Genomic DNA, 21,865 nt, shown 5'->3' on the forward strand with positions numbered 1-21,865 from the left:
AGTTGCAGAAGTATGTACAACAATTGCACAGGCTATGCAATATATAAGTAGTGGGTTAATCAAGCATCGTCCGCATCACTAGCCACAACACGAGTTTCATTAGCAACCCAGTAGTTCCTCCCATCAGAACCTGAGATCTTAAACCTGCTAAAAATATACGCTCAACTCAGATGAGTGTGCGCGTGTGAGTTATAGTGTGTGCCAGTGAGAAGTGTATTGATGTTCTTTGGGAAGACCTATTGCTATCATGTGAGAAGTGTGTGCGTGTGAGTTATAATTGTACACGCCACCATATTTTTTTTTATTTTTCAAAAAAAACAATTAGAAACAGTGTTAGAGAAATTTGATAGAAGTTCCTAAATTGCAAAAAGCAAACAGTTTGGTCTCCAAACTGTCAAGAAAAAATGTTTGGTCCCCAAACTGTCAAAAGGTGTAAAGTTTGATACCCATTTTAGTTGTTTTGAAAATAGTAGCATAAAAACTCTTTATTACGTGATATTTAATCGAGTTGTGTGGTGTGGTGTATCCTCTTCACAGGTAAATAATCTTCTTCTCTTCTATGTTGTAAGTTTGCCGTGATCGTATTTGCGTATCTGCGTTCTCTTATTACCTTAGAGTTCCAACGGTGCCGTGATCGTATTCTTTACTACGTGATCTTTAATCGACACTACACCAGAATTGTGGAATTAGGACGACCTATTGAGACAAGTATTCCTATCTTAATTTTAAAGGCGGGGCTTTTGAGTCCCAAACATGAGGAAACCGTCGTAGCGGCCTTAGCCCAAAAATAGATTTTACAACTTCTTTTGTCCTTAATCGAGGGCGGGCAAAAGTGTATCTAATTTTCTTTGAAGCCGCCGCCACTCAATTGAACCCTAGTTGCCTCAAAACTAAATTTTTTGCCTTCTTCGTCCGTCCGCCTCCGAAACCCTCTTGCTAATTTTTTTTCTCGAAACTTCTTGACCCATCAATGATTTATCCATCGTGAAAGTATTCAATCAACACCACCGTAGTCTTCCTCCTTATCTATTCCTCTCTTGGATCGATTGTACTTCATCTCCTTCCTATAAGGCTTCAAGGTACGATTTTTCTTTCCTTTTGATTGGAGACTCTCTATTTAGTAGTTAATAGCATTTGGATTGATTTTTCCTTTTTAATTTTTGTTTGTTTGTGGATTAGGGTTCAAAAAATTGGTTGACTAGGGCTGAGAAATTGATTTTCGTGTTGGGGCTGACCTGAAAATCCTTGAATGTGTTGGCGATTTAAAAAATTTCTTTTCCTCCGTTCCGTTTAAGTCCTGCATTGTTTAAGATTAAGATGAACACAGCGAAGATGACGGAGACACCGAAAGTGTTGTATATAATAGTGATTGATGTTGACAATGAAGAAAATAAGAATGACTCCTTTCGGTATACCAAGTCTGTCTTGCAGAGTAGTTTGCAACTCATGGGTTGCAAAGCCCGTCACACTTTCAAGGTATTATTACATTACTCCTTCCCCCATTTCTTCGTTTCTATATATATATATATATGGTAAATCATATTCTCTTCTTTACATATTAGTCAGAGAGTCTTTGACGTCTTGAGAAGAGATCATTTTGGCATTTTTTATAAAGAAAAACTTGACAAATCTTCTCCAGAAGATAACAGTATAACTTTTGAGTTGTACAAAAGACGCACAACTGTTGTTGTTAGAAGAGAGCTCTTTTTGGATGTTGTTTGCGATGCTCTCTCTGGATATAAGTATGTCAGTCCCAAATGAGGGCTGATTTGGTTTTTACATCTTGGTATATCATTAACTTTATGCAGAAAAATTCCAAGGTTAGCTAAACCCTCATTTTGTGTTTTGGTGCATTTACAAGTTTTAAGAATTCAAATACTTATTAAGTAATAGGATGTGATTCAATTGATGAAATTATCGCGATTTGTCTTTGGATTTCTCAAGGTATCTTTTTTAATAATTCTCATTTCATTCCATTTAGGGGTGAACGGTTTGATATTTGTGTGCATCTTGGAAAGTATGTATAATTAACTTTACAAGCATGGGGATGATGATTAAGATATATGTGGCTACCGCTAGTGTTTAAAAGATGGAATAATGACTAATCCATGTCTAGATTGTTGAATTGTGCTACTTCTATATTAAGTACTTCAACCCGCCACGTGTGTTTGGTTGTATATCTCTAGAATCTTTTACCTGTACATATTGATCTGTGTTACTTAGTTTCACACAGGGGAATTTCATTTCATTAGTACTTTGTATGTTGGCGGCTTTTTGCTTGGTCTTGGCATTGGATTCTCAAATCAGGTGTTGGATTGTTTCTTAGATATTTGTATGTTGTTGTGTTTTATTCTCGACCTTAAATTTTATTGTTTCATTTCATTTGGGATCTTGATATTTGTAGAATTTTTTTAGGTGCTGGTTTTTTGTTTGTTTGTTTCCATTTCCCATTAGTGTAATACTCTTCATTATTACTTTATTTAATTTTGTTCTTTTGTCCTTTCTTTTAATTTTCAGTTTTACATCGGGGTTTCCAATGCTAAAATAAGTTTACAAAATATTACATCTTAATACTAAGGATACTAAGGATACATCTTAATTTTAAGTTTAAAATCGGTTCATTGATACCAAGGATTTGCTTAATAATACGTTGTACAGCATGATATGCTCCTAGAAGCACCTTTTTTTATTATATTTTATTTTACTTACTTTTTTGGTTGAGTATCCCGAGATCATACGTCTCAAATTATTGTAATAGTCAGTGGGTGAGAGTTCAGATTGGGCTCATACTCGGAGAAGTTGATATTGATACTCATGTCCATTGACCTTGCCAGCTTACCAACGTATGCACGTTAATGGTGTTGCCCTGGTACATCTTATAACACTTTAAAGAGCGCATCCTTTCGAACCCCAACACATACTTTATGGAGTTGTTTGTTTTTCACTCTGCCGGTGATAGATTGTCGTTTAGTTAGATTGTTTTCATTTTTATATTCTTAGTCCGGTGTTTTAAGGAATATGAAGAGGATTATATCCGTGTCCTACTAGAGGGTAAGTTTACCACCTCTGGCCTCTCCATGCACACCGCTTCAAGTACCCATTATTGCCTAGGAAGAATAACTAGAGATATTAAGAAGTGATGGCACTATCAATTTTCTCTTTCTTTTTTTTTTTCTCTATGTCAAAACAGACTTTCAAAGCTAGGCTGCGTTGTGTGATCTGTTAGGCCAAATTACAAAATCGGATAGTAATGAACATCTTCTATAAAACATAGAAAACATAGAAAGTTCTTATTTTGCATTTCGGAAACAAAGTTCTTGAGATTATAAAGTAATATTTGTGCCCACGATTTACCTTTTTTGTCCTTACTCAGTTTTGGTTTGTTTTCAAAGAAATATTGTAGAACTACCAGTGGTTAATATTGCATGGCGTATATGATATATCTGGCTGCTTGGTTAATATTGACCAGGGGTTCTTATTTCCAAGAAGGGGCCGAAGTGAAGATGGAAATGAGTGTAGAGAGAGCTTACAGAGGTCAATTGAAACCTTGGGTGACTTTGGATCGGAGGGAAGTAAATACAAGCAAGACCCGTGTCTTCTATCGTACATATTCTCCTGTTCATTTCAGGTCTGTTGTTAAATAGCTTATCTGTACAATCGTATCCACCCTCTTCGATGATTCTCATTCACATTTGGTTTTTCTGTCTCTTCGTTGCATATTACCAAAACTCCATATTTGAAACGATCTAATAAGTCCCAATGATCTAATAATATGCACCGGAGGTGGTGATTGGAATCTTGGAGGGACTGTCACTTTGAGACACCGCCAGAGTTAGAGTTAAAGTCCGGTTCCATCGTACATGGACGATCGCAAATTAGTTAGTGATTCACTATCGAGCACTTAAGTAAGATACACATGACGAAAATGGATGTTTTGAATGTGACCGAGATGACAATGTGGAGGAAAGATGGCCATGCATCATTGTATTATCGGGGTCCTAAGATTGGCCCTTTACTCTTCCACAAGCGAGGATTGTATTATCATTATCATTACCTGTTCTAGCATGTCTTATCATTTCTGAATTCCTTTAAAACAAAGTTTTCTCTATTCTAGCATGTCTTATCATTTCTGTCACTTGTGGATAAGGATTACTCTGAGCCGGACGTGGTGGAGGAAATATATGAGGAATCTGCTATGCTATGAAGCAAAGAAAGAAGCCATGGAGGGGAAAAGACCATCACGTGGTAATGATACTTTTTTTCCCTCTTTTACTCCATCAGTTCAAAACTGTGATAACAATGCCCCTATCAGTCTGAATAATTGGTTTATTTTTTTCATTTTCATATGGTATTTGGTTATCTAATGGGCAAAATCCTAGTAAGAGGGTGGTGGTAATTACTTTCACATTTGGTATTTCTCCTATCTACCTTGATTTTCTGGCAATCCATTTCCAAAATGTGAGCCTGACTAGTGAGGCATAGTACACATCTCTTCATGCCATATATATGATATTTTAGTTTGAAAGCTTTATTAGGTTATAAAGTAGAAACAAAAGTAGTTGGTATGAGGTGATTACTTTGTTCCATAGTCTGGATATCTCTTAAGAAGAGGTCTTGTTTTCTGGCTTTTGATTGTTTTTGAGCATCACAGGTCCGTATGGTCACTGATAAATTGACAAATAAGCCAAAAGGATATGCTTTCATCGAGTACGCACATACATGGGATATGAAATGTGTGTAAACAATATGCTTTTAAACCTTCCATTTTGTTTTCCTATCACTGACGCTAGAGTCAATTTAAGTGAAATCGTATTGATTTGATTATAGTTATGTGAGGATATTTGTGACATTGATTAGGTACTTTTTTGTACACATCTCACTCTGTTTATAGAAAATGAAGGTTCGAGTTTTAATTATCCAAGCAATATCTAAAGTAATGTTTCTAATTTTTTTGAATTGGGGTTTAGTTAATTTTGCTTATCTTGTTTCTGTGCATGTTAGAATTTCAGCATATGATTGTTTGATTTTAGTTATTTGTGAAATAAGACTTGTTTGAATGTTATGATTTTGATGTTTAAAGACCGTTATCTAGACTATGAGTAAACAATAATTAGGGAAATTAATATGGAAGGCAAGCACATAAATTAATAAGGGACTGATTGTTCTAACCGATCAAATTAAAGTCATTTTTCGTATCTCGGTATATTCGAATTTAGATTTATCAAGGGGCTAGTCTATTTATTATTTTATAAGGTTATGATGCACGTTAAGGTGTACGTAGCTATGTGTGTGGTATTGAACGGAAGAAGACCATTTTACTTCATGCTTAGAATTGTCTAAGAATATGTATTCTAGCTTTTCGTTGCTTCAAATGTGATGAACTCGGCAGGTGCCCTTAGATAACATTTTTTGTTCATTAAATATATCATATTTTTAGATCCTTGAATCAAGTTATATCTTATTAAAAGAACTTTTGTCGTTGCAGGTTCTTTATATGCTACACAAGGGCTTATTGAGAATATGGTGCAAGTAATGGAAAGCTAAAGACTATAGTTTGTTATGAAGTTTAGTTAACAACTTTTTGAATTTTTTTTTTGTATTTGTTTATTTAAATTGTTGATTGAATGAGCCACTTAGCAAGTAATGCTATTTATAAAATGGAGTTAAACTATGTTCACTACAACATAACATGTTTTTAGTAGCGCCATACCCCATCGCTAAAGGTGCCTTTGAGCGTGGCAAAAGATCTGTCGCAACGCACCAGATGGCGTTGCAAAGGCATGGCTAAAAAGTGCGTCTCAAATACTCAAATGCAACGCCAAAAGTGGCGTGGCAAATGTTCCTAGTTTGTTACGACGCCTATGGGCGCTACTAATACATTAATTCTGTTACTACTTCATTTATGAAAATTAAATTAATTGCAAATTTATTTCAAACTATTTGCAGCGCTTGGCGTCGCAAAAGAGAGCTTGTAACAACTAGGATGGCGTTGCAAAAGTGATACCTTTAGCTACACAACTAGGCGTCGCAAAAGGCAACCTTTTGCTATACTATTTCCGTTGCGGAAAGTTTAAATATTTCGCTACACAGTGAGAAAAGTTTGAATTTTTAGCTGTACATTTGGCGTGGCAAAAGACGTCCATAAATTTAGCGACATACCAAGTGTGGCAAAAGGTGTCTACATTACGGTAGAATCAAAGCGTTTAGCTACACCAAAATTGTTGTGAATGATATAAATTCCAAAAAAGCACACGCTTTATTCAGGACGCATTTAGCATTACAAATGGTGTAATTCATACATATACCTGTACATTTTCATTTGCATAATCCTGCCCAAAACAATTTTTATAGAACACAGTAACCCTATAATAATTCACCACAAATCATAACAAAATGAATTTCATTACTAAATCATTTAATACAAAAGATCTTAAAGAATTCACATAACTATTTTTTTCGAAAAAGCATCGTCTCACATAATCTTAACAACGTTCAACTAAATTTAGACGAATTATTCAAAACTAAACTTCCACAAATAATGTCTATAGCATGCTAATTTGAGCAGCATCCACTCGGAGCTTCTTCTTGATTCTACTACTTTTGGCGACTAATCGACCAATCTGGCACAACAAATTAAAAAAAAAAAAAAAAAAAAAAAATCACTTCAGTAAATTTATTAGAAACAGTAATAAACCTAATATGCACAAGTTGGCAATGCATGTGAAACTATACACCTCCTATATGCATAAATTGGTGCCCATGGCCAAAAGCTTAGAAAGAACTTATCAAAGTTATAACTCGATCACATTCATGAAGATACAGATCAAATAAGAAGACCAAAATAGCCAAAAGCTAATAGATTTTGAACTAAATTGTACATGTAAATGCCAAACCATTAAAAAACCTCGTGTCATAAAGTTATCACCAATGAAATAATAAAATAAGCAAGGCTAAACATCAAGTAAATCAAGCAAACAAGCTCAACTTGAAACCAACTGATAAGACCCCTATTTTATGCATGATGATTAGCAATGGAGGTTGGTGGAAGGTGGTAGAGGGGGCATATCTTACTTGAACGGATAGCAATGGAGGTTCTTCCGGTAATGTTGCTTCATTGTCACCAAGACGGAGTCCAGAAATATCAGATGTTTGCTTAAGGCCGTCGTGCCTAGTGGCAGGAACAACTCTAGAATATAATCATCACATCTAGACAATCCAAAGCAAGTGCTACGTAAATGAAGCGCATAGCAAAGCAGCTACTTAACCCAAACATGCGCGTGGTGTACCAAGGGATACTCACTTTTGCTCAACTGTCATATCACTAGAGAAACACGAGCTTTTTGATGAAAATGCCCTCCCACCAACCCCCGCCCCTCCTGTAAGTGATGCTCACCAAAGGCGTCGCCAAAACCCACATGTCGGATCTACTACATAGAATGCTACATCACCGCTCACATGCAAACTTGCCCCATACAAATTCCATCAAAGCTTCGCAGCTCTTCTTCACACTACCACCACCGTCGGGCTAAAACCCCTGCGATGCTTGCATGGAACCCAGGTTTGAGCTAAAGCTAATTTATGGGTCTCGCATACCATGGTCAATATTTGAAAGATTTCCACAAGGGCATTTTGACGCACACCATTGCAGATCTGCTTTTAATGCATATACCTGTGAGTAGCAGTTGCAGAGAGGAAAATAAGTATTTAGAATACAATGGCGTCTAACCTCAAAGCTTGGGTGATCCAACAATTCGTAACTCTTCGATTTACATACCGCGAAAAGAACTGAACTTGGGTCACTCAAAAGTAATGCGCAATGCCAGAGCAAAAAACAATCATCGGATAAAATAAATTCTGCATTCTCCAAATGAACACACTGAAACACTAGTAAAATAGATAGATAGAGTAAAACCAACCTCAAGAGCTTTACAGACTTTATCAACCTCAGGACCGAAGTTTGTCTTCTGCGACATCATTATAAGCTCAACAACACCAAGACATGACTTTTTTTATGGTTCAAAGACTGGTAATGCCAATGACCCACGAACATTATAATGCAAGGCATCATTAAGTCGTGGATACTCCTTGCAACTGTAATATTCAACATCTGCTATCCATTCTGGCAACCTCTGTCGGAAAACACGTCCCGGAAGCCCTAGGTTCCCATCATTCTCACCTTCTACAGAAAACATATACATCAGAGAGACTGTTCTATACTCAAGTAGTCCATTACTTTGTGTATCAAGAACAAAGGGTTGCCCGGAAGTTGTAATAACATGCTTTTGTACAAAAGTTGCACAAAACCACATGGTTTTCTAACTAGCTTTTTAGTGGGGAATGGGGATGGTGGGGCTAATGTTTGATCCGCCCCGTGTTGGGAAATGCTAATAAGCAGCCTATATTGATAAAAGTTTCATCAGTGCAGATCGTGGTGACAGTCATTTTTACAGAGCGTGCGTGCTCCTAAACATTATGCAATTGTCAACTGGTAATGATCTTTGCAAATACCTAATAGCATTTTGAGATAGCTAGGTACAGAGTTTTGCTTGTTAGTGCTTTTGAAATATCTGTTTTTTTATCTGCACATCAATATCAGAGGTTTAGAGGGGGCATATATTACCTGAAGGGATTTCAAGCACTGAACTTAGAAACTTTAGGAATGTTCGGGACTCCCCTGCTCCTTTGTTAAAAGTTGCTGCCACCAAAGATGCCCCAGCTGACTGTTGCCGCAAGCTTTCTTTCCACCGCTACCACCTCCCCGCTTGTCTTTTCCGAGTGCTCAACCTCCCCGCTTTTGCCCCGCTTCTATTTCCCGCTGCTGCTACTACTTCTTTCTTCTCATGTAATGTATTACGCCGCCAACTCTCTCACCAAATTTGTAATATAACGTATTCACCACAATTCTCAATACACCGTTCTCTCTCTCTCATCCTACATTCATAAACCCATAATAATTTCAGTTAGTTCTTTGGCATCATCAGCATTTAAGACCTATATTAATGTTATTAATGGGACCCCGGTATGGAGGAAAATGTGCTTAGGATTGCATTGTCTTTGTAATATTGGCCCGAAAGTGCCAATTTAACAGAATGCAATCAAGACGCTCCCATACGCCTTTTTATTCAACTTTTCTTATTACTTGGCTTCAATCCGTGAAGGTTTGATCCGACCTTAACAAATGTGACTAGTTAATTAAGGGCAATGGGCAACATCCTTTTAAGGATATAAAACAAAAATACGATATAAGCATTGTGGGACTGAAGTTGATTTGCTGAGATCCAGCTGGCATCACTTTGTCCGCAGGAGGAGACGAAGAATAATTTGGAGAAGAGGTACCTATTATTGCATCGTCGCTGTCATATTCTAGACACTTTTTCGAGCTCAGTCTTCCTTGCCTTTGTGAAAGACTCTACATAGCACCCACTCTTCCCGCCATTAAGCATACATTCATATTAGAAAGTAGAAAAGCAAGATCCCAATGTGCATTTACAAACATAGCACACTGCTGCGTGCTTAGTATCTCTTGTGCAGTTTTGATGTATACATACAAAACGGAAAAGAAACAACGGAAAATCATACCTTGGGAGGCATATGCAGATTCTCAAGGCGAATTCATGCATGACCCAACCACTCTTCATCCCATTTGGAGCTCCGCCAAAAGTAGAAAACTAATGTCTTGAGTGTTCAATCAAACCACAACTTTCTTTGCCGGGAAAACGAACTCAAATACCTCATTTTACTACTTTTACTACCATAATCAAAATCGAAGCAAATGCACAACTTTGCCTCCACTTCTACAAGACAATTACTTTCATCATGCAGAAATTTCTTATGTGATGACAATTCACTCGATCCAGAAATCGATCCGCATAGAAAAGAGTGTTGTGCTCATTTTGACAAATGGAATTTCTGTCACACAAATAATGCAAACAACGTTGTATGCCTTGTGGGACAAATTTATAGAAAGATTCGTTGTGAAAAATAGCCATATATTTTTCTCTTGCTTCTTGCTAGTACTTTATCATGAACAACATCATCTACACCTGCCACAAATCGTTATCATCCTTATTATGCTTTAGGTTAATATAAAGATTAGATACCCGGATATATCTCCGCGCTTATTTCAAAGAAAGTGGAAGAGAAGATGGCAATGGATTAGAGCACCGATTCTATCTTCACCATCTCTTTTTCTGATGCTGTCCCAACATTTCTAAAAAAACAATCGAGAATACCAAGTCCGTGATTGGGACTTTGGGGTTATGGATTAGTTACTACTTAAAATCTGCTTCTACTTGATTCTTTATTGGGGGAAGTTAAACAAAAAAAATAGTTTGGCAATTCAAAAATAAGGCCTACAAATCTAGCATTGATACTCACCTTGAGAAGATCTCCAAGCCTTGTCAAATCAGGAACCCGACAAGGCTCCGTGAAATCAAAAGCCTTTGTGAGCAAACATATAATTTAACAAATGCCTAAAATGATGTACTTAAAATAATGGCTTCCATTGACGTGTTTCTAAGCCACTTTTCAAATTCATTCCATAAAAACGAACCTAGTCCCACAATTTGTCACCTAATTTTCTATAAATTCATTTACAACATCACAACTAAAATGACTATCTCCTGCTGTTAGAACTTTCACCCAACAAGTTTCTCAATAATTTTACTTAATAATGCCTATAAATCGGTAAAGGCAGCAAGGTAGCCAATTCAATTCTTCAACTTCTCTCTTTCATTTTGCTTTCCATTCCCAAGTTATTTCTGATCCCCAATAGAATGTGTAACTTAGCTTTAACATGTTAGTTCTTGTTTAGAAGGCCTAATTTCGGTTTTTCACTTACAGTGATATCTCATCCAAGAACCCGAAGAGTTCTTCCGTTTAACCATATAGTTATCTCGAAATTGATTAAATCCCATGAAACAAATCTCTCTTGGAAAAACATTAATCACAAATTTTCTGTTTGACAAAGGGGCGAGTTAGCGGCGTAAGAGTAAGTAAGTAAACAGATAAGGTGTAGCGGGCAAACATAAGATGAGACTGGACGTTTCTCTATGTGAAAATATAAGAAACAAGGAATTGTTAAAACATAAGATAAGCATGAACTATTTGAATAACACTACATTTGTAATATACACTAACCTGGACACATATTGTAAATTGATCATGCTCAGTATTTGTACAAAATGTATATCCCTCCTTAGGTGGGAAGCTTTAGCTTCAAATGTTTGCTAATAAAACACGGAAAAGAAACAAATATCTTCAAAGTACAAAGAAAATTATTGGTCCCAAAAAAAAAATAGGAAGGAAAATGCATGGACGTAAAAAATCTCTCCACAAAGTTTGAAAGGGAGTCTAAAAAGCACTTTAACATTAACAAAAAAATTATGTAACTTTAACCCCTTAGCAGCAACCTCAACCTTACCACAAAGATTTCACATAACATAAGAATTGCAAATGTGCCCAGCTGGTCACAAAGACAAACTTCAAACTTGGTCCTACAAAATGAAAGCCATGTAATGCTTTGTTCCATTGTGCTAAGTCAAGTAGCCACCAAGTACCAAGTTAAAGTTTGTGTGTCAGGTTTAAATTGTCTAGAGAACCAATAAAAAATGTTGTATTGAGATGCCCAAGTGGTAAAGTATATGTAACTATTTCATAAAAGATGCATTCCTATTTACAATTCCAATCAATTACAGATCGAGCTACCTAGCTTAATCAAAGAGATTCTCAAAATGAAGTCTGGTCACTTCATAAACTATAGTCACAAGCTAACATGCGTGCAAACTCACAAACACATAGAATCCAAAAGACGAAAAAGAAGAGCATAAATTTGAATAGACCTGACCAAGTGAAACGGTAGCTTTAAGGCTTCCAAACAATTCTTTATTCTGCCAAGGAAATCATAAACGAATTAACAAACTATCAACTGACACTTGCAAGACTAGAATCATAAACTCTACATTGCATCATGATACAAGATTTCTATGACAAAGGGGATGCATGAGAGAAAACCACCACCTCAGCTGCCAGTAAACGTAATGGGATTGATTGAACTTTTCACACCCCCTTACATATATATCTAGCACATCCCATTACACAAGTTCCAGATAAGAAAATAAAAGATTAAAATTTTCAATATGCAATAGAATTCGAAATATACATTAATTACAAAAGAAACAAATAAACAGGAATAATAATTGAATCACTTGTCGAGGTTGATGTAGCCAAAATCCAACAACAAAAGACCTAAAAATATATATATATATATATATATATATATATATATATATATATATATATATATATATATATATATATATATATAAGAATTAGATTCCAAATAGCCGATTAATTATATTAATCCCTTAAGAAAACTAACCAACATGAGGGGGAGATTAACCAAAAGTTAAAGCTTTGACTAACCCAACACCTAAACCAAACTTTATTTCATTTCCTGAAACCAAATTACAGTAAACAATTCAAACAAACTAAAGAAAACCAACCTGAAATCTAAATGAGTACTAAAGGGAAAAAAAAAACAAAAACACCCAACCTTAAAATTTGAAGATTCATTTTTTCTTTGTCTAGTAGTTCCAGCTTTAAATCAACCGAGAAAATTAATTGAGAGAATTAACTTGTAGAGTAAACACACAGAGAACAAAAGAAAACTAATTAAGCAGAGAACCAACCTTGAAAATCAAAGCTCGGGTCGATGTGGAGGAGTAACCAAAAGTTAAAGCTTATTGCCGATGGTTGCATTGTTGTGAGAGAGAGAGTGGTTAGATACGTTGCCGGTGGGAGATGGGAAGTTGGCGGTGGTTCAAGGGAAAGTTAAAGAAAGAGAAAGTCTTTTAGGGCTTTCACATTTTAGATTTTAGTTCGAGCGCTAACGTAAAAAATAGGCCCGCCCATCAGTTCCAATTCCAAAAATAATAAGACCCGCCTAAAGAAGCCCATTAGCAACACCAATCTCAGCTCATCGCAACAAAGGCTATACTAAATAATATAAATCATTCGTAAAACATTTGTTACAACGCAAGTGACGTCGCAAAAGGTCAAATTCACTTTACCCTCGCCAATAGCATTGTAAATGATAAAGCCTCTCCGGTAATTACATTTTCTTTTTTTTTTCAAAATATATTTACATCCATTTGCCACAAAAAGAGGCTAATAGAATAGATAAATTCATGCACAACCTATACAATAGCACACCAAACTTTTAGCAGCCCCATACGGCGTTGCAATTGGTGACCTTTTAGCAACAATTTTTTGGTGTTGCAAAAGGGTGTGTTGCTGAAAACCCCTTCTATTGTAGTGGTTTTTTAAATTTGGTATGTGACCAATTCCCTAGTTTCTATGTGAACTATTGTGAAATGAGGGTGGGGATCTCCTACGAATCAACTAGTGTAGCAGTTGCAGGTCATTTGGCCTGCACACATTTTTTTTTAAAATGCTTTTTCTGAAATACGACGGTTTTGTTTGTCTTTGACCTTGTGACGACCTTGCGACGGATACATTAGTCGTTTTCTAATTCCATTTACGACGGTCTTTACCTGTCGCAAATATTAACGATAGGGCGATTAGCGACGGGACCTGGGACACTAAAAACCATTGCAAATTGGAAAAAACGACGGACTTTGACCGTTGCAAATCACAAATTCTGGTGTAGTGCGAGTTGTGTGGTGTGGTGTATCCTTTGTACAGGTAAATAATATTCTTCTCTTATCTGTTGTAAGTTTGCCGTGATTGTATTCGCGTATCTGCGTTCTCTTATTACCTTAGAGTTCCAAATGTTCTCGGATCGTGATTCACAGATTCCGCTTTCTTATTACCTTAGAGTACCAGCTCTTACCGAGCAAAAAAGAAAAATAGAGTTCCAGCTAATAGCTTAGGAAGTAAACAAGTGTTAATGGGGAAAGGCAAAGGCCCTTAGTCTTTGTTGTAAATAGTACAATGCGGAAATAACGTTACCCACAACAAATAGATCAATCCTGCACAAAGATCGATCATTCTCACTAGATAAGACATCAACACCCTCCAAAGTAATCCCAACACTTCTCAATATCAAATAAACAAGTATCTAAAGTAAAACAATTAATGTAAAGGAAGAACAAACCACAAGACGAGATATATAGGTTTCGCAATTTCGTGACGCCCACACCAGTGAGTTCCAATCTTTACTAGATGTCCGGAGTAACAAATTACAAGTCTCTCAATTCACTCACAAAGAATGAATACTCAACTCACATAGAATTGCTCTCTTATAGTCTCTCTCTTCTTCTTGGTTTTGATTAGGTTGGGTTTCTACAGAAAAAACCTATATTTATACTGTTTCAGAAAAAACTTCCGAAATAGTCTTTTCATGTTGAAATACGGTGGAGTGCGACCCGCGCCCTTGTCCAGGCAAAAGGGAGCGCAGGGTGCCACATCCAAGGTACCCTTCAAGTACCTTAGTACCCATTTCATTGCCTCCCAATGCTACTTCTCAGGATTTGCCATATACCTGCTTACAACACTAACTGCCTGTGAAATGTCTGGGCGTGCGCCCACCATAGCATACATCAAACTGTCCACGGCACTTGCATAAGGAACATTAGCCATATGTTTTTGTTCCTCCACCGAACTAGGAGAGAACTTAGCTGAAAGCCTAAAATGCCCAGCCAAAGGTGTAGAAACTGACTTTGCATTCTCCATACTAAAACGAGAAATTACTTTATGAATGTATTTCTTCTAAGATACAACTATCCGTCGTTTCTTCCTATCTCTGTCAATCTCCATGCCCAGTATCTTCTTGGCTCCACCTAAGTCTTTCATCTCAAACTCAGAGCTAAGTTGAGATTTCAACTTGTCTATCTCCACCATGCTTTTGGAAGCAATAAGCATATCATCCACATAAAGCAAGAGATAGATGAAGTCATTACCACGAAGTCTACGAAAGTAAACACAACAGTCATACTTACTTCGGGTTTACTCATATTGCATCATGAATGTGTCAAAGCGCTTGTACCATTGCCTGGGCGATTGCTTTAACCCATACAGTGACCGATTCAATTTACATACATGATCTTCTTTCTCAGCAACAACAAACCCTTCAGGTTGTCTCATATAGATCTCTTCCTCCAAGTCCCCATGCAAGAAAACAGTTTTAACATCATGTTGCTCTAACTCCAAGTCGAAGTGAGGAACTAAACTCAATAACACACGAATGGAAGTATGTTAGACCACCGGGGAAAATAACTCATTGTAGTCGACTCCTTCCTTTTGTGAAAAACCATTTGCTACTACTCTTGCCTTGTACCCAGTACTGTCGAACTCAGGAAGGACCTCTGTCTTTCTGAACACCCATTTACTGCCGATAGTCCTTTTGCCCTTTGGCAATAAAACTAGGTCCCATGTGTGATTTTTATCAAGAGACTCCATCTCTTCTTGTATAACAACCAACCAATCTCTATAATGAACATCTCTAACAGCTTCTTTGAAGCTATCTGGCTCATCATCTTCGATATTCAGTGCATATGCCACTAAATCCACCTGACCATAGTGTTTCACCGGCTTCCCGTGCCCATACTTGTGCACTTCTTTAACTTGTCTCTTTACTACAAGTTGCGGATGTTCATGCTCTTTTTCCTATTGCTGTGTGGTTCCATGATTTGGTACCTCATCATGAACCAACCAATCATCTGCTGTATCAGACAACTCAAGCTCAATGGCTTGAACTTCTATAGACTTACCATTTCTCCTCCTTCCGAAACTTCCGCCATCGAAAGATAACACGAAAGTCTCATCAAAGGTAACATCTCTGCTGACCAGGAACTTGTGGTCTTCTAGACACCACAATCTATATCCCTTTACCCCATTTGTGAAGCCTAAGAATATGGCTTTCTTAGCTCTACGATCTAGCTTGCTCTCCCTCACATGGTAGTAAGCAGTCGATCCAAATACTCGCAAAATACTATAATCAGCTGGGTTACCTGACCACACCTCATAAGGTGTCTTGCAATCTATAGCTGGAACGGGTGACCTATTATACAGGTAACACGCCATGGACACTGCATCTGCCCAATACTTTTTTCCTAGACTGGCATTAGACAACAAACATCTCGCTCTTTCAAGCAAGGTTCTATTTATCCTCTCTGCCATTCCATTCTGTTGAGGCGTGCCCCTAACTATCCAGTGTTTGGCAATTCCCTGTTGCACACAAAACTCTTGGAAAGGCCCATAGGTATACTCAATACCATTGTCAGACCGTAGTGTCTTTACCTTCCTATATGTGCGATTCTCAACCCTTGCCTTCTTCCACTTCTTAAATATCTCAAACACTTCATCTTTTGTTTTCATCATATACACCCACACATAGCGGGTATGATCATCAATAATGAGACATAATAGCGGTTACCTCCCTTTGAAGCTACTCTGGAGGGTCCCCAAACATCCGTATGCACATAGTCAAGGATGCATGTTGTCGTGTGCTTGCTTAACTTAAACTTGACTCTGCACTTCTTCCCATAGATGCAATGCTCACAGAACCCCATACTTGGCTACTTCAAGTCCTTTAAGAACCCTCACTTGCACAACTCAGACAAACCCTTTTCACTCATATGCCCTAGTCGCTTATGCCATATCTTAGTGCACTTAGAATCATCACTAAATGCAACCATTGCTACATCGCCTATCACCATACTACCCATCAAAGTATACAAGGTTCCATGTCTTTAACCCTTCATAATAGTTAAAGAGCCACTGACAATCTTTTGGACTCCACCTTCGCCCACAAACTTGTGGCCTTTGGAATCCAAGGTACCAAGAGAAATAAGGTTTTTCTTTAGCTCAGGAACATGTCTCACATCAGTTAAAGTCCTCACTATACCATCATGCATCTTGACCCGTATAGTTCCAATTCCTACCGTCTTACAAGCAACGTCATTACCCATCAAAACGGAACCACCATTAATACTCTCATAAGAAGTAAACCACTTTCTATTCGGGCACATATGATAGAAACATCCGGAATTAAGAATCCACCTTTCGGCCATATATTCTTGTGTGGACACACAGAGACTCAACTCGTCCCCTTCAGAGCCTGAAGCATAACTTGCCTCAATTTTTGCCTTACCATTCTTCTTACCATCTCTCTTGTTCTTTTTCTTCGGGTGAGGACAATTACTTACGTAATGTCTCTTTTCATCGCAATTGTAGCACTTCACATGTGTCAAAGGCTTCTTTGACTTGGACCTAGACTTCTCATTGCTTGTAGAAGCCTTTTCATACGACCTTACTCTTGCCACTAGCCCCTGACCTGCATCAATGCTATTCTCTACACGTGTCTTCTTCATCAACTCATAAGAAAGAAGTGCACTTTGAACTTTGTCAAGATCAACATCTTCTCTGTTCATAAATGTAGTCATTAGATGCTCATAGCTTTCTGGCAAGGAGAATATTAAACATGCCGCTTGATCCTCATCATCCATCTTCATGCCAACATTCAAATAATCCGCTAGACATCGATGGAACTCACTAACGTGCTTTTGCATCGTTGAACCATCGACCATCATGTACCGATAAAGACGCTTCTTAAGGTACATTTTGTTCGCCATGCTCTTGGTTATATACATAGACTCTAGCTTGAGCCAAATACCGGCAGCGATATTTTCTCCCATCACACTATACATGACCTCATTAGCAAGACACAACCGGATTGATGAACAAGCCTGAAAATCAAACTTTTCCCAATCATCATTACTCATACTCGCAGCCTTTGAGTTAATCCCCTTTAAAGCCTTATGCAAACCTTGTTGGATGAGGATGTCCCTAACTTGGATCCTCCAAATCCCAAAATTATTCTTCCCATTAAACTTCTCTACTTCAAACTTAGCATTTGACATCTTGGGAGCCATCTTTCAAGTTACACACAATAACCCAAAAATAATTTCACTTCGGAATTTTAACGAACACCTTGTCTACACAAATTTCGAGCACTATAGTTCTTCACAAAAGCTCAAAATCCTAAGTCGTAAATCTACACTCTGATACCAATTGTTGTGAATAGTACAATGCGGAAACAATATTACACACAACAAATAGATCAATCCTACACAAAGATCAATCTTTCTCACTAGACAAGACTTCAACACCCTCCAAAATAATCCCAATACTTCTCAATATCAAATAAACAAGTATCTAAAGTAAAACAATTAATGTAAATGAAGACCAAACCACAAGACGAGATATATCGTGGTTCGGCAATTTGTCTACGTCCACACTGCGAGTTCCAAGCTTTACTAGATGTCTGGAGTAACAGATTACAAGTCTCTCAATTCACTCACAAAGAATGAACACTCAACTCACACAGAATTGCTCTCTTATAATCTCTCTCTTTCTTGGTTTTGGTTAGGTTGGGTTTCTACAGAAAAAACCTATATTTATATTGTTTCAGAAAAAATCTTCTAAAACAGTCTTTTCATGCTGAAATGCTGAAAAACCTATATCTATATTGCTCTTTGTTTTTTTATCAGAAACACAGGCTTAGTAACATAACAACTTCTTCCCTCTGAGTACTCAAGAATTACAATAGACTTTTATTTGGTAATAGGTTTACAGGAGGGCGTTCTCCTTTCAATACCACTGTCTTCGTTGCACTCATCATTGCACCATACCACCATGCCATCTTTCCTTATTATGCTGCTTTTATGCCCTGCAAAAAAATTCGTTATTCATTATACAAATACCACCAGATAGCAATCATTTAACTTTCTATTCATTATTTTAAGAGAAAACATATATGACGAAAACACGAAACAATCCTGTACCAATGAAATACTAAACTTACAAACTACGTAAAATCACAACGAAATATATAGTAAAACAAATTAAAGTGCAAACCTGAAGAGGAGCCAAATGTGGTGTAGGTGCCCTAATCCGTTTGTCTTGCATTACCTTCTGACGGCTCTCATAGAAAGTAAGGTCATCCAATATTGATGTTTTCAATAGATGATTCTTGAATACATTCAACATGTTCATGCCTTGAGGAAATCTTATCTGTAAAAAAGGACAAGTGGAACTTTTAGGAAAAAATATATAACAAGAATTAGTTATCACTATTGACAGTAACATTAGTTGCACAAACCTCCTGTGTATCTCTGCTGTTGGTCACATGTTTGTTGTCATTGTTTTCAAGTATTATATGGCGAACATGTGGATTTGGTACATCCTTTACAAAGTGCCACTTAACAGGGAAAACCCCATTCCATTTGTCCTGTTGCCAAAAGTCCATGTTCTTATTGAAATCTACTCACCCAATCATCTTAGCTACACCACAGAATTGGCCACTTGCATTTACCTTAAGAAGAGAAAACCAAAGGAATATAATATCACTCACTCAGTTATAAAAGAGAAAACACCGCATGTTAAAGAAAACACTTCCACCAAAGAAAATCAATCACAAAAGCATACCAAGAAAAAAGGAACACCGGACACTTGTGCCTTTCGTCTCATTTTCTCTCATGCATCTTGATACGCGACCGCCAAGCCTTCTATTTCCATTTGGAGTACTTGCCCATACATTATACTTGATACTCTTATGAATGTCATATTCACTGTAGGATTTGATAACAAAGAACAATGCATGATCATACTTGGTAGGAAAATCAGGAAGATTGTAGTCATCCCGCCTTATTACAATTGTTGAGCTGTTATTCTTATCATCGCCGGATATCAAAGATACAAATTGGACCCGGTTTGATGCGAAAATATTCTTAACACTATTTGTTCTGGGACCACGGTTTTGTTCATTTAGAATGTCAAAATCACTAACTCCATTACCCACACAATGACATTGACAGAAAAAATTTCTCATGGCATTGACAGGTATCATGGTTTCACCAAGTACAAAAAGAAAAAGATTAACATTGTCGAAAACAATACCTACTGTCAGTAAAGAACAAGCTACAGTAAATAGATTTGGAAGAAGGACAATTTTGAATGAGATTAAAGACTACAATCAACAAAAGAAGCATCTGAATCAACAAAAGAAACTTCTGGATCAGTTCAGAACTTGCAACCTCTATAATCAGTACTACACAAACTTAGTAGCTGCAAACATCATCTACAAAGAACTAGGTATCGTCTATAACGATATTATAAGTGTATTCTATTTGTTTATTATGCTATTAATTTATTAACTTTTACGTAACCTGCGAACAGTTATTAGAGATTCCAAACACAAGAAAGAACCTATATTAGATGTATCTAAACGCATGAGAAAGGCGACTGAGGACAATGATTACCAGTCCCAGATGAGTGGGGAAGATTCTTATAGTGAATCGATTAATGGACAGTTCAATGAATCATCAATTACTGATCAAGTCGATGATTCCCATCCAAGTAAGATCTACTACTTATATTTTTGTGTTATATTTTATTCAACATATATTAACAATGATATTGTGTTATATGTACGACGAGTAGAAAAGCCATGCATGGAATTTTGGAGGTCCAACATGTGTGTGTTCTTTTTGTGGAGCCATGGTCTGGTACGAGGAAAGGGTAGACAAAACGAGAAGAACATCAAATTCAAAGTTTTCAATATGTTGTCAAAAAGGTAAAGTTCAACTACCACTTTTGAAAGAGCCGCCTAATTTCCTGCGTCGTCTTTTGGATTCTAAGGGTGGTCCGAGATCCTCGAACTTTGCAAAAACATCAGGGCTTACAACTCCATTTTCGCATTCACATCAATGGGTGGTGTAGTTGATCACTCCGTGACGATGGCAAGGGTCCATATGTGTTCAAGATAAGTGGTCAAAATTACCACAGGATCGGAACTCTTCTACCATCTGAAGGGCAACAACCAAAATTTTCACAATTGTACATGTATGACTCGGCAAATGAAGTTTCAAATAGAATAAAGGCACTTGATAAAAAAATTCCATATAAAGAAAATGAGGAGGATGATGAAAGATTAGATCCAGATGTGGTTGAAGGACTAATGAAAATGCTTAATGATGAAAATAACCTCACAAAGGTTTACAGATTGGCAAGGGATAGGTTTAAAGAGTCTGAGTTGGCCAATGTTAGTATTAAACTTATTGGAACAAGACAGACTAATGGAAGACAGTATAACTTGCCTTCTACATCAGAGATTGCTAAACTTATTCCTGGGAATGGAGAAGTATTTGCGGAACCCTGGGATGTTGTTGTAGACGTAATGGGCCACGGTCTTAAGAGAATAAACGAATTGTTTCCAAGTTTCATGGCGATACAGTATCCTTTACTTTTTCCGTATGTAGAAGATGGATACATATTGGGCATCCCTTATAGAAAGGGTTCAAATGTGAAGAAAAGGAAACACGGGAGCATGAGAGAGTACTATACTTATAGGATACAACAGAGGGCAAATGAAAGACACACTATTGTTTGTGGAAGAAGACTGATGCTACAATACTTGGTTGATGGTTATGCAGCTACTGAATAGAACAGATTGAATTGGGTGAGACAAAATTAAGACAAAATAAGATCTGACATGTACAAAGGATTGGTTGACAATGTAGTTGCGGGTGATACAAATGCGGCTTCGACTGGTAAATGGTTAGTCCTACCGCCGTCTTTCACAGGAAGACCCCGATACATGGTCCAAAACTACCAGGATGCGATAGCTATATGTAGATAGGCAGACCCTCCCGACTTTTTTATCACCTTCACTTGCAATCCGAAATGGCCATAAATTCAGTCAGCTCTAGACAAGATAGATAAAGGACTACGCCTAGAAGACAGACCTGATATTGAAGCAAGGGTGTTTAAGATTAAACTGGATGAGCTAATGACAAACTTGCAGCGGAAAAAACATTTCGGAAAAGCTTTTGCCGGGCAGGTA

The 21,865-nt window shown here is 37.2% G+C and overlaps 1 long non-coding RNA gene and 1 pseudogene across 1 annotated transcript; one reads left to right on the forward strand and one right to left on the reverse strand.

Moving 5' to 3' along the window:
* Nucleotides 1-4,116: 4,116 nt before the first annotated feature.
* Nucleotides 4,117-5,683, forward strand: LOC147521860 (uncharacterized). Its single transcript, XR_015194629.1, has 2 exons — nt 4,117-4,245; nt 5,486-5,683. It is a non-coding gene; the product is annotated as an uncharacterized LOC147521860 (long non-coding RNA).
* Nucleotides 5,684-18,730: 13,047 nt separating this feature from the next.
* Nucleotides 18,731-19,870, reverse strand: LOC147521861 (YTH domain-containing protein ECT3-like; annotated as a pseudogene).
* Nucleotides 19,871-21,865: the final 1,995 nt, after the last annotated feature.

The sequence above is a fragment of the Coptis chinensis genome, chromosome 1 (genome assembly GCF_015680905.1).
Source record: "Coptis chinensis isolate HL-2020 chromosome 1, ASM1568090v1, whole genome shotgun sequence".
NCBI lineage: Eukaryota > Viridiplantae > Streptophyta > Magnoliopsida > Ranunculales > Ranunculaceae > Coptis > Coptis chinensis.